At 44.0% G+C, this 11713-nt stretch overlaps 1 pseudogene; it reads left to right on the top strand.

Moving 5' to 3' along the window:
- The first annotated feature begins 10484 nt into the window (after positions 1-10484).
- LOC105478751 (oligosaccharyltransferase complex subunit OSTC pseudogene) lies at positions 10485-10946 on the top strand (annotated as a pseudogene).
- The last annotated feature ends 767 nt before the right edge of the window (positions 10947-11713 follow it).

The following is an 11713-nucleotide window of genomic DNA, read 5'->3' as shown; positions in this document are numbered from 1 at the left end:
TGCAGAGAATGTACCTCCTTATGGTGGGTGCAGTTGGTGTCAGTGTGTTTTGCCCCGTTCTCCAAGGCCAGTCCCAAGTTTTCAGGGTCTGGAGGTGGCCTCAAGTCAAGCCAGGGAGGCCTCAGCATGGCCCCAGATAAAGACAAGGGAGTCCTGGGGCCGGGCCGGGCATCTGCACTCACTTACGTGTGCAAGGCCCTTGAACCTTGGTCCATGTCCAGACCAGACCAGCACAACGTCAAGGAGAGTGCAAACACCAGAACTTCCTTTCCCTTCTCTGTTTGAGAGCTGGTGTTGTAGTAGGGTTAGGAGTGAATTCTGGAACTAGTCTTCTGCTTCCCATCTCAGTAGATCCAGAATCTTGAGGCAAGCTAACCTCTCTGTGCCTCAGTTTTGTTCCCCATGAAGTGGACAATAGTAGCATCCACTTCATAGTGTAGTTGTGAGGGTTAAAGGGGCTATGAATAGTAGCTGGCATACAGCAAGCTAACCACTATTCTTTGGGAACTTGAATCAATGTCCTAGAGTGTGGCAGGGATGGGATAAGGGAGGCATTTTAATTCTCCAAAACCTAGGAGACAAAGTTCATCCAAAGATTCTTCTATACTGTTGAAAATAAAAAGACCTCCAGGACACTTCTTCCTGTTCTTGGGGGTACTTTTTTTTTTTTTTTTTTGAGACGGAGTTTCACTCTTGTTGCCCAGGCTGGAGTGCAATGGCACGATCTCGGCTCACTGCAACCTCCGCCTCCTGGGTTCAAGCCATTCTCCTGCCTCAGCCTCCTAAGTAGCAGGGATTACAGGTGCCTGCCACCACATCTGGCTAATTTTGTATTTTTAGTAGAGACGGGGTTTCTCCGTGTTGGTCAAGCTGATCTCAAACTCCCAACCTCAGGTGATCCGCCTGCCTCGGCCTCCCTGGGATTACAGGTGTGAGCCACCGCACCCAGCTTGGGGATTACATTTTTAGATGGCATGTTAGCAAAGCTCTAATGCTGCTGAAGGAGAAGACATTACCTGAGGGAAAAATAGTAAACCTATGGGCCAGTATTCAGGCTTAAGTATTTTCCATTTTAGAATTAACTCCACGGTCTCTGAAATATAAAAGAATATCAGTCCGGGCGCAGTGGCTCACGCCTGTAATCCCAGCACTTGGGGAGGCCAAGGCAGGCGAATCACTTGAGGTCAGGAGTTCGAGATCAGCCTGGCCAACATGATGAAACCTCATCTTCTACTAAAAATACAGAAATTAGCAGGGCATGGTAGCAGACACCTGTGATACCAGCTACTCGGGAGGTTGAGGCAGGAGAATCGCTTGAACCCGAGAGGCAGGGGAGGCAGAGGTTGCTGTGAGCTGAGATCACTCTACTGCCCTCCAGCCTGGGAGATAGAGCGAGATTCCATCTCAAAAACAAAATAATAAATAAATAAATCCATGTCACTGGAAAATGCAACACTACATTAATCACTTGTGCATCCATTCATTCATTTATTCAACAACCATTCATTTATTAATATGAATTATATTCCAAGTTTTACGTTAGATTGGTATTAAGGCTGTAAGGATGCAAGAGATATATGGCCCTGTCTTACTGTGACCATAAGCAGTCGACAACATTTTACATTATCATAGGGTCAATAAAAGAAGAAATATAGAAGATACCATAACATATTTACAACAGGATTTGTTAACTAGTTTGAAATTATAAAAGCAAATCTTCTAACATCCCCAAACACAAACACGCTATCTGTTGAGAAGTTCGGAAGCACATTCATAACTCAGTTGGGGGTAATTTAGAGGTTTACAGTCAGACAAGCCAAACAATAGAAATCATTTGAGAAAAGGAAAAAACCATATCTCCTCAGGCAAATGATTTCTAGAGGTGGCAACGTAAAACAAAAGAATTCAAAACTAGAATAGCATTCCCTTTCATAAGCACTGTTTACTATAATACCACGTATTCACGTAAACTCAATGGGTACCTCTTGTACCAAGAAAATCTACTGCTTTCATTAAACAAAAAGAACACTCTAGTTCTTTAGAGGAAAGGAATTGTTGTCACATAAAGCCTATTGCCTAGCAACAAAACAGCAACTCATCACCCCTTTCTTCCAGCCGTAGACACACCCTCACCCTCTTGCCTGCTCATTCCTCTTGACTCCAGAATTCTTTTAATAGTATCTGTGGTTGGAATAACTGAATTTTAAGTTTTAAACACCAGTCAGTATAAAGTCCTGCCAAGTGCTAAGCATTTAATCCTATAGTCACAGCCTCTGAAATGGCCGCATTATAAAACAAGAAAACCACGGGGCTGGGTTTCCTTTCCTCTTCTTTTTCCAATCCTGAAAACCTCACAGGCAGTGTCCCGAGACACTTTCCACCAGGAGCACCGGATGGTCCTTCTCCGGCTTTCATGCTTAGTGCGAAGATGGAATCATGCAACACAGCACTTCTTTTCAGAGTCTAAACCCATTGTGAAAACCCACGTCCGTTTCAATGCCAGATTCATTTCATTGCCTATTGCTAAGCCAAAATGAGCAACTCATCTCACTTTCAAATGTTATGTCTAACAGAACCATGGGCCGCGATGTTTGGAAGTGAGTTGCTAACCAACATTCTATAGAACAGTGTATTCAGTGATATGACTCACAGATAAATTACTTCACCCTCGTGGACCTCAAACTGGGTGTGCCACTTGCTGTAGATTGACTCAGTGCTTAACCCTTCCAAGTACGGGGAAATTCTCACCAGTCTTCTTTCTCCATAAAGTCTCAAACATTTCTGAGTGGTGCCAAGGGTGTCTATAGAAGGCAGAAACACGGAAAACAGCAGGACATAGGGGACTGCTGCCTCTTAGAGTATGATTTGCTGTTCCTCAATACTGTATGTTGCAACCATCAACAGGGGCAGTGATTCTAGGGAAATGCAAATTTCACCTGTTCCACAATTAGACATAAAAACAGGAATAACTCTTTCATCTCTAGTGATATGGGCAGATTTATACTCTAGAGTTCAATATTTCGTGAGATTAAACACTTCATCCTGTCCCGTGTGCCACCCTTTTGGAAACAGGCTTTTAAAGTGAGGTTCTCTTTGTCAGCATTCCAAGGTCTCAAACCCCTAATGCCAGCTGAAGGCCTGAATAGGAAGGAGAGGTCTGTGTACTCTACTCTGAGTATGTTCCACCTAAATGTTCGTACGTATTCTCTTGCACAAATGAACAGGGACCTCACTGTGATGTTAGTGTGAATATTCAGTGGCAGTCATCAAGGACAGATTCCACATTCCCCCATTTCTTTGTGATTTGATGATCTCTCGGTTTTTTTTTTTTTTTTTTTTTTTTTTTTGAGATGGAGTCTCGCTCTATCGCCCAGGCTGGAGTGCAGTGGCAAGATCTTGGCTCACTGCAAGCTCCGCCTCCCGGGTTCACGCCATTCTCCTGCCTCAGCCTCCCGAGAAGCTGGGACTATAGGCGCCCGCCACCACGCCTGGCTAATTTTGTGTGTGTGTGTGTATTTTTAGTAGAGACGGAGTTTCATCGTGTTAGCCAGGATGGTCTCGATCTCCCGACCTCGTGATCTGCCCACCTCGGCCTCCCAAAGTGCTGGGATTACAGGCATGAGTCTTGCTCTGTCGCCCAGGCTGGAGTGCAGTGGCGTGATCTCGGCTCACTGCAAGCTCTGCCTCCCTGGTTCACGCCATTCTCCTGCCTCAGCCTCCTGAGTAGCTGGGACTACAGGCGCCCGCCACCATGGCCGGCTAATTTTTGTATTTTTTTTTTTTTTTTTTTTTAGTAGAGACGGGTTTCACCATGTTAGCCAGAATGGTCTTGATCTCCTGACCTCGTGATCTGCCCACCTGGGCTTCCCAAAGTGCTGGGATTACAGGCATAAGCCACTGCACCCGGCCGGCATGGCATAGTCTTAATACTGTTAATAGAGGGGTTATGATTTCTGCAAGAATTAAGAAGAACCTAGAGTCAGAAGCCGACCCGAGAAACTAGAAAAGTTGTTTTAAGAGATACCTTCACTTCATCACCTAAGCCCCCAGATGTGTTGACTGTGCCCCAGACCCCACCGTGAAGTGAGGCTTTTCCTCCTGGAACATGTTCTCAGGCCAGCTCAGAGGTGCTGGGGGTGGAAGGGCATTGCCTTGGAGACACCTTGACTCTTTATTCTTCCTTCTGGATGACCTCAGGCAAGTTTCTTCAGGTCTCTTACTCTCAGGTTTCTTTTCTATAAAAATTAAGATCGTAACAGTCCCTATCTCTATTTGCACAGGTTAAGTAAATAACACTGATAACATTCTTAATACTGAGTCTGACATGTGGTAAGTGCTCAGGAAACATTGGTCGTGATTAATAAGAAGTGAAACGGCCGAGCGCCGTGGCTCACGCCTGTAATCCCAGCACTTTGGGAGGCCAAGGCAGGCAGATCACGAGGTCAGGAGTTCAAGACCAGCCTGGCCAAGATAGTGAAACCCCGTCTCTACTAAAAACTACAAAAATTAGCCAGTTGTGGTGGCGGGCGCCTATAATCCCAACTACTCGGGAGGCTGAGGCAGAAGATGTGCTCGGACCTGGGCGGCAGAGGTTGCAGTGAGCTGAGATTGCTCCCCTGCACTCCAGCCTGGGCGACAGAGTGAGACTCCATCTCAAAAAATAATAATAATCATTTAAAAAAAAAGAAGCGAACCATAGTTTGGAATTATTGGGTGAAACCTGGGCTTTGAGAATAGGAGTGCTAGCCAGTTTGGATTGTGTGTTAGTTTACCCAGGCCGTCATAACACAATTCCACAGACTGGTGGCTGAAACAACAGAAATTGATGTTCTCATCACTCTGTCAAATAGAAGTCTGAGATTAAGGTGTCGGCAAGGTTGGTTTCTTTTGAGGTCTCTCACTTCGGCTTGCAGATGACCGTCTTCCGCCTGTGTCTTCACATGCCTGCACCCATCTGTCCAGATTTCCTCTTCTAAACACACGAGCCATATTGGATTAGAGCACAACTAATGACCTAATTTTAATTTAATTACCTGTTTAAAGACCCTATTTCCACATACAGTCACATTCCTAGGTACTGGGGAAATTAGGATTTCAATAGAGGAATTTTTTTTTTTTTTTTTTTTTTTTTGGTGGGAAACACAATTCAACCTCTAAGAGTTCGGAAAATCTATCTACTTAGCTCGGGCCTTTTCCAGAAAATGAGATGGGGCCAGGTGCAGTAGCTCACGCCTGTAATCCCAGCACTTTGGGAGGCTGAGGAGGGCGGATCACCTGAGGTCAGGAGTTCAAGACCAGCCTGGCCAACATGGTGAAACCCTGTCTGTACTAAAAATACAAAATTAGCCGGGTGTGGTGGTGCATGCCTGTAATCCCAGCTACTTGGGAGGCTGAGATGGGAGAATTGCTTGAACCCGAGAAGCAGAGGTTGTAGTGAGCTGAGATAGCACCATTGCACTCCAGCTTGGGCAACAGAGCGAAATTCTATCTGGAAAAAAAAAAAAAAAAAAAAAAGAGGAAAGAAAGAAAATGAGATGGGCTTTGAAGAGACCAGGTAAAGGCATGTTCTACGCCCTGCTCTACCCACCACCAACTCCACTCAAGCTTGGCCCACGAGGGGGCCCGCTGGCTGCTAGCACAGGCTGCCACATTGAAAGGGCTTCTTCTAACACCACCCAGCTACAAAAAATGCACAGCCTCATGGATTATGTGCTAAATGTTATCTCCTCAAATTCCTATGTTGAAATCCTAACACCCAATACTTCAGAATGTGACCTTATTTGGATTGGGATAGGGTCTATACAGAGGCGGTCAAGCTTAAAATGAGGTCAGTAGAGTGGGCTGTAATCCAAAACGGCTGGTGTCATAAAAGGGGAAATGTGGGCCCAGAAACATACATAGAGGGAGAGAATGAGAAGACAATGAAAGAGCAGCCATCCACGGGGCAGAGAGGCCTGGGACAGATCCTTCCCTCAGACTGCAAGAGGAACCAGCCCCGTCCACACCTCGATCTTCTTTTTAAAAAAAAACAGAGACAGAGTCTAGCTATGTTTTCCTGGCTGGTCTCAATCTCCTGGCCTCAAGTGATTCTCCCTCCTTGGCCTCCCAAAGTGCTGGGATTATAGGTGTGAGCCACTGCACCCAGCAGATCCCAGGCTTCTACCTCCTAGAAGATGAGAAAATACATTTCTATTGTTTCAGCCACCTGGTCTGTGGTACTTTGTTATGGTGGCCCTAGCAAACAAACACACCGTGCTTTCGTCATGTATTTGACAATCATTTATTCAGTTTATCTGGTATGTTGGGCCTGAAGACACAATGAATAATAACATACGTTTCCTGCCTTTGAGAAGCTTGTAGGCTTTGTGGAGGAACAATTACATTTAAAAAATCATTTGGGTTCAATGTGGCTGGCATTCCATCTTCCTATAAGTTGGGAAATACATTTTCAGCTATTATTTTAATTTTGCAGCAAAACACTGACTTTTGCTAAGAAGGAGCCACTCTTTGTGGGATTGGGGGACATTAGGCCTCCCTCAAGTCTCCTGTCCAAGTCATCTAGCTCCTAATCCAATTCAATTGCCCCTTAATATTTCCTCTGCACAGGATCAGAGCATCTTGGGGAAGGCAAATCGGATCTTACCACAGCTCAACCCATCTCCTCTCTGGCTTAAAGCACTTCAGTGACTTCCCATTTTCCAAGGATAAGTCAAATTCCATAACCCCTATGCACTGGCACGGTCTCCAGCCTCTGCCCCACTGGTTTTGCGTCCCACCCCAGAAACTTTGGCTTCTCTTGTGCCTGCATCGCTCTTCCCTCCTCTGTTGCCCTGGTTCATCTACCATCCTCCAGATCTTAGTTTATTCATCATTTCTTCTAGGGAGCTTCCCTTGAGGACCCAGCTTAAAGCAAATCTCCCTTATAATAACTCTAGCACCATGTACAACAAATACATCTTCTTATCACAGCTGAAATGTTTTGACTGTTTATGTATTGGTTTGATAACTCTAAGCTCCACAATGGCATGTCTGTATTCATACACTAAAATATCCTTAGTGCTTGGACACATGGTGAGAACTCGATAAATACTGGTTAAGTGAATCGATGAGTAAATGAGTGAATGGGTCAATACTGATCCTTAGAATTTCCACCTGGGGAAGCAGTTAAGTATTTGAAAACCAGGGCCAGGTGTAGTGGCTCACGCCTGTGGTCCCTGACTTTGGGAGGCTGAGGTGGGTGGATCACTTGAGCGTTCAAAACCAGCTTGGGCAACATGGAGTAGAGTAAGTAGAGTAAGTCCCTGTCTCTACTAAAAATACAAAAAAATTAGCCAGGCATGATGGTGCATACCTGCAGTCCCAGCTACCTGGGGAGGCTGAGGAGGGAGGATCATTTGAGCCCAGGAGGTCGAGGCTGCAGTGAGCTAAGATTGTGCTGCTGCATTCCAACCTGGGCGACAGATGGAGACCCTGTCTAAACAAACAAATAAACAAACAACAACAACAAAACAAAACCAGAAAAGAAAAACAGTAAACTATTAGTGAATACAGGAAAGTGGATACACATTTGAGTGCTATTGTGCCAACAAATTTTTTGCAAAGTTATTTGTCATTGAGAAGCTTATTTTATCTGTGAAAATTAAATTTCTCCTATCACACTTTCAATATATTTCTCAAATATTTACTTAACATTCTATTCACTACAAAATCTCTCATTCCACTTTCAGAGATTTTTTTTTTTTTTTTTTGAGACGGAGCCTCGCTCTGTCACCCAGGCTGGAGTGCAGTGGCCAGATCTCAGCTCACTGCAAGCTCCACCTCCCGGGTTCACGCCATTCTCCTGCCTCAGCCTCCCAAGTAGCTGGGACTACAGGCGCCCGCCACCACGCCCGGCTAATTTTTTTTTTGTATTTTAGTAGAGACGGGGTTTCACCATGTTAGCCAGGATGGTGTTGATCTCCTGACCTCGTGATCCGCCCGTCTCGGGCTCCCAAAGTGCTGGGATTACAGGCTTGAGCCACCGTGCCCAGCCTTTTTTTTTTTTTTTTTTTTTTAAGAGACAGGGTCTCGCTCTGTCACCTAGGCTGGTGTGCAGTAGTGTGATCATAGCTCACTGCAGCCTTGAATTCCTGGGCTCAAGTAATCTTCCCTCCTCAGCCTCCCATAGAAAATTTTTGAGTAACTCTAATCTATTTTTTTTAAACAACTGAACACCAGTTGACTCTTGACAAACTACCAGATTTCATTGCTGTACTAAGAATTTGCTAGACCTTCTGGATTTAATTGAATATTGAATGAGTTTTAAGGAACCGTAGGGCAAAGGTGCACCTGCTTCATAGTTGATCTACGAAATGTTTAATGGGTTGTACTAGTGTGCAGAGGATTATGAGTCCAGGGGCCCGGCCCCGCAGGAGGTCATAATCCACCATGGTGCATATAAATGTAAACAAACATTACAGGGCAGCAAGATACGTGCTACCAGCGGAATGTGCAAAATGCTATCACCTTCACACAGCCCACGGAAAATATAAGACTCTTACACCGTGACTCCAACTCTCCACATTTCAATATGTGTTATGATTTGAGGAGGAAATATACTGAATAGAACAAGACTTAATTGCCTTGATAGTCCACTAACAGAACAATTAATTTCATAGTTGTCCTTCTTTACCTTTTAGAAAGAGGGAGCTAACATGTTTCCTTATGTTGTTAGCGTCTGTAAAAAAAATCAGTTCCTCTCTTCTTGTCATCACTTTGTCCTTGTCTCCGTCTTCTGTTCACCACTGCCTCCCTGCAATGTATCACTATTTTTTAACTTTGTGGTTGGTCTTTTGGCACTGGGCTCCCTAAGGGAGATGAATTAATATTTCCTAAATCCCCTGACTTTTGCGTGAATTCTTGATCTCTGGCTTTTATAGAAATAGAAAATAAGCCATTGAAGAGTTTGGAGTAAATGGGGAAGTCAGAATCCTAATTTACGGGCTCAACCTTTCACTTAGGTTTGGGGTGTATGTAATGAAGCTCTCTACAAACGATGTGGAAACTGAAACAGGAAATGAAAATGTTACCCATTTAGTGCAAATGCTCTGTTAGCCACAAGCATAATTTATCATTAAGTGCTTCTCCTCTAATGCTACTGGGTATAATTGTTGTGTTGAGTCAGAATGTTTTCAGCTAATATACTTTTTAATCCATAAGCCCCAATTAGGTTTTGAAAATATTGACAAGTATAGCTATTATAAAGTATCTGCATTCATGATTTACAGAAAGTAGAGTTTCTTTTTCTTTTTCTTTTCTTTTCTTTTTTTTTTTTTTTGAGACAGGGTCTCACTCTGTCACCCAGGCTGGAGTGCGGTGGTGTGATCTTGGCTCCCTGCAGCCTCTACCTGCCAGGCTCAAGTGATCCTCCCACCTCAGCCTCCCGAGTAGTGGAGACGATAGGCACACACCACCAAACCTGGCTAATTTTTGTATTTTTCGTAGAGATGGGATCTCTCTGTGTTGCCCAGGATGGTCTTGAACTCCTGGGCTCAAGTGATCCTCTCGCCTTGGCCTCCCAAAGTGCTGGGATTACAGGCATGAACCACCGCACCCAGCCAAAAGTGGAGTTTCTTGTATGTAATTAGCAAATAAAAGATGTTCCTTCTAGCAGTAGAGGCAGCTATGCCTCTGCCTGGTGACCTACGTGACCTGCAGGTGAGAGGAGAGCCTCTTTCCTTACTAGTTCTGTTTCCTGGACCTCAGCAAGACTGTTTAGCCAATCACATGTAGAGTTATGTGATAAGCCAAATGGTCATTCATTCACTCATCCAATCATTCATTCATTCAGCTAATATTTATTGAGTGCCTTCAGTGTGCCAGGTAAAGTGGGTGCCCATAGAGTGTATGTTCTAACAAGCAAAAATACCATAAATGTATGAACAAATTGCTGTGTACTCTAACGTTGGGTAGAATTAAGTGTTTTGAAGACGTTGGAGCAGAAGAAAGGGTTGGAGTTGATGAGAGCACTGTTTCAAATAGGGTGAGCAAGGAAGGCTTTCTGAGGAAGCCGCATTTAACAGATCCCTGAAGGAATTGAGAGAGAGCCATTAAATACCCCAGGGGAAGTGTGTCCCAACAGGGGGAGGAGCAAATGCCAAGGCACTAAGATGAGCGTATGTCCAAGATTCAATGTCTGGACAGTTTTTCTTTCGTATCTTAATTGAATTGAAACCGCCTTCGAAAAGATTGAAACAATGAGAAAATTATGACAGTGCAAGAGATCTGTTGATCTAACCAACTCCATCTTGCCTTTAACCTCCAAACTGCCTTTGGTCATTCCTGGGTTTGAGTCAAGCTAACACATTTAGTTTATGGTTTAAATGATAATGCCCCTTCCCCAAAACTAAACCACCCTTGTAAAAGTAACTACCAGGTTAGGAGGATGAGAGGGGCCTGAACTCTGCTAAAATGTAAGCATAGTTAAATGACTACCAGCCGCCCTTGCTGCCACCAGCATGGAGACTTTGTACCGAGTCCTATTCTTAGTGCTCGAATGTCCCAACCTGAAGCTGAAGAAGCCGCCCTGGCTGCACGTGGCGTCAGCCATGATTGTGTATGCTCTAGTGGTGGTGTCTTACTTCCTGGTCACTGGAGGAATAATTTATGATGTTATTGTTGAACCTCCAAGTGTTGGCTCTATGACCGATGAACACGGGCATCAGAGCCCAGTAGCTTTCTTGGCCTACAGAGTAAATGAACAATATATTATGCAAGGACTTGCATCCAGCTTCCTGTTTACAATGGGAGGTTTAGGTTTCATATTCCTGGACTGATTGAATGCACCAAATATCCCAAAACTCAGTAGATTTCTTCTTCTATTCATTGGATTCATTTGTGTCCTATTGAGTTTTTTCATGACTAGAGTATTCACGAGAATGAAACTGCCGGGCTATCTGATGGGTTAGAGTGCCTTTGAGAAGAACTCATTGGGTACTGGATTTGCTCCTGTCAATGAAGTTTAAAGACTGTCCAATTCTCTAATATGAAATGTGGAAAAGAATGAAGAGCAGCAGTAAAAGAAATACCTAGTGAAAAAACAGGAAGCGTATTGAAGCTTGGACTAGAGTTCCTTCTTGGTATTAAAGAGGCAAGTTTATCACAGTCTTTTTTTTTCCTGCTGACCTATTGCTGTACCAACGATGTTGAGTAGCATTTTCTTCTTAGTTTTTCATTTCTTAAAGAAAAGATGCTCCATATTTACAATGATAATATCAAATAAAGGGATTATTTTTTACAACCCCCTTAACACTTTTTGGAGATGATGTTTCTGATGTTCAGAAATTAACATAAAATCAAGAAGCGAGATTCCATAAGCTGAGAACTCTGGACAGCTGACCAGGTTTACCTATGGTGTTTTGCCTTTAACTAGAGTGTGTGATGGTAGATTATTTCAGATACGTATGTAAGACCGCTTCCTGAACAATAAGATGTATGAAAGGAGCAGAAATAAATACTTTTTCTAATTAAAAAAAAAAATGACTCCCAGCCATTATTCCGGAGGTCACACGATCTGCAACTTCCCTATTACTCCTATAAATGACATCACTATTGTAGAACCTGAGACTGGCCCTTTGAGATGTCTTTTCAGGCTTTTGCATTGCTGACTACCAGATGGCCCCAGCCAGACCAGCAACTCCTCTGGGGGTCCACCCTGAAGTGGACTTAGCACAAG

This window comes from Macaca nemestrina, chromosome 5 (genome assembly GCF_043159975.1).
Source record: "Macaca nemestrina isolate mMacNem1 chromosome 5, mMacNem.hap1, whole genome shotgun sequence".
Lineage (NCBI taxonomy): Eukaryota > Metazoa > Chordata > Mammalia > Primates > Cercopithecidae > Macaca > Macaca nemestrina.
The sequence above is the reverse complement of the archived record's forward strand: the minus strand, read 5'-3'. Positions and strand labels throughout refer to the sequence as shown.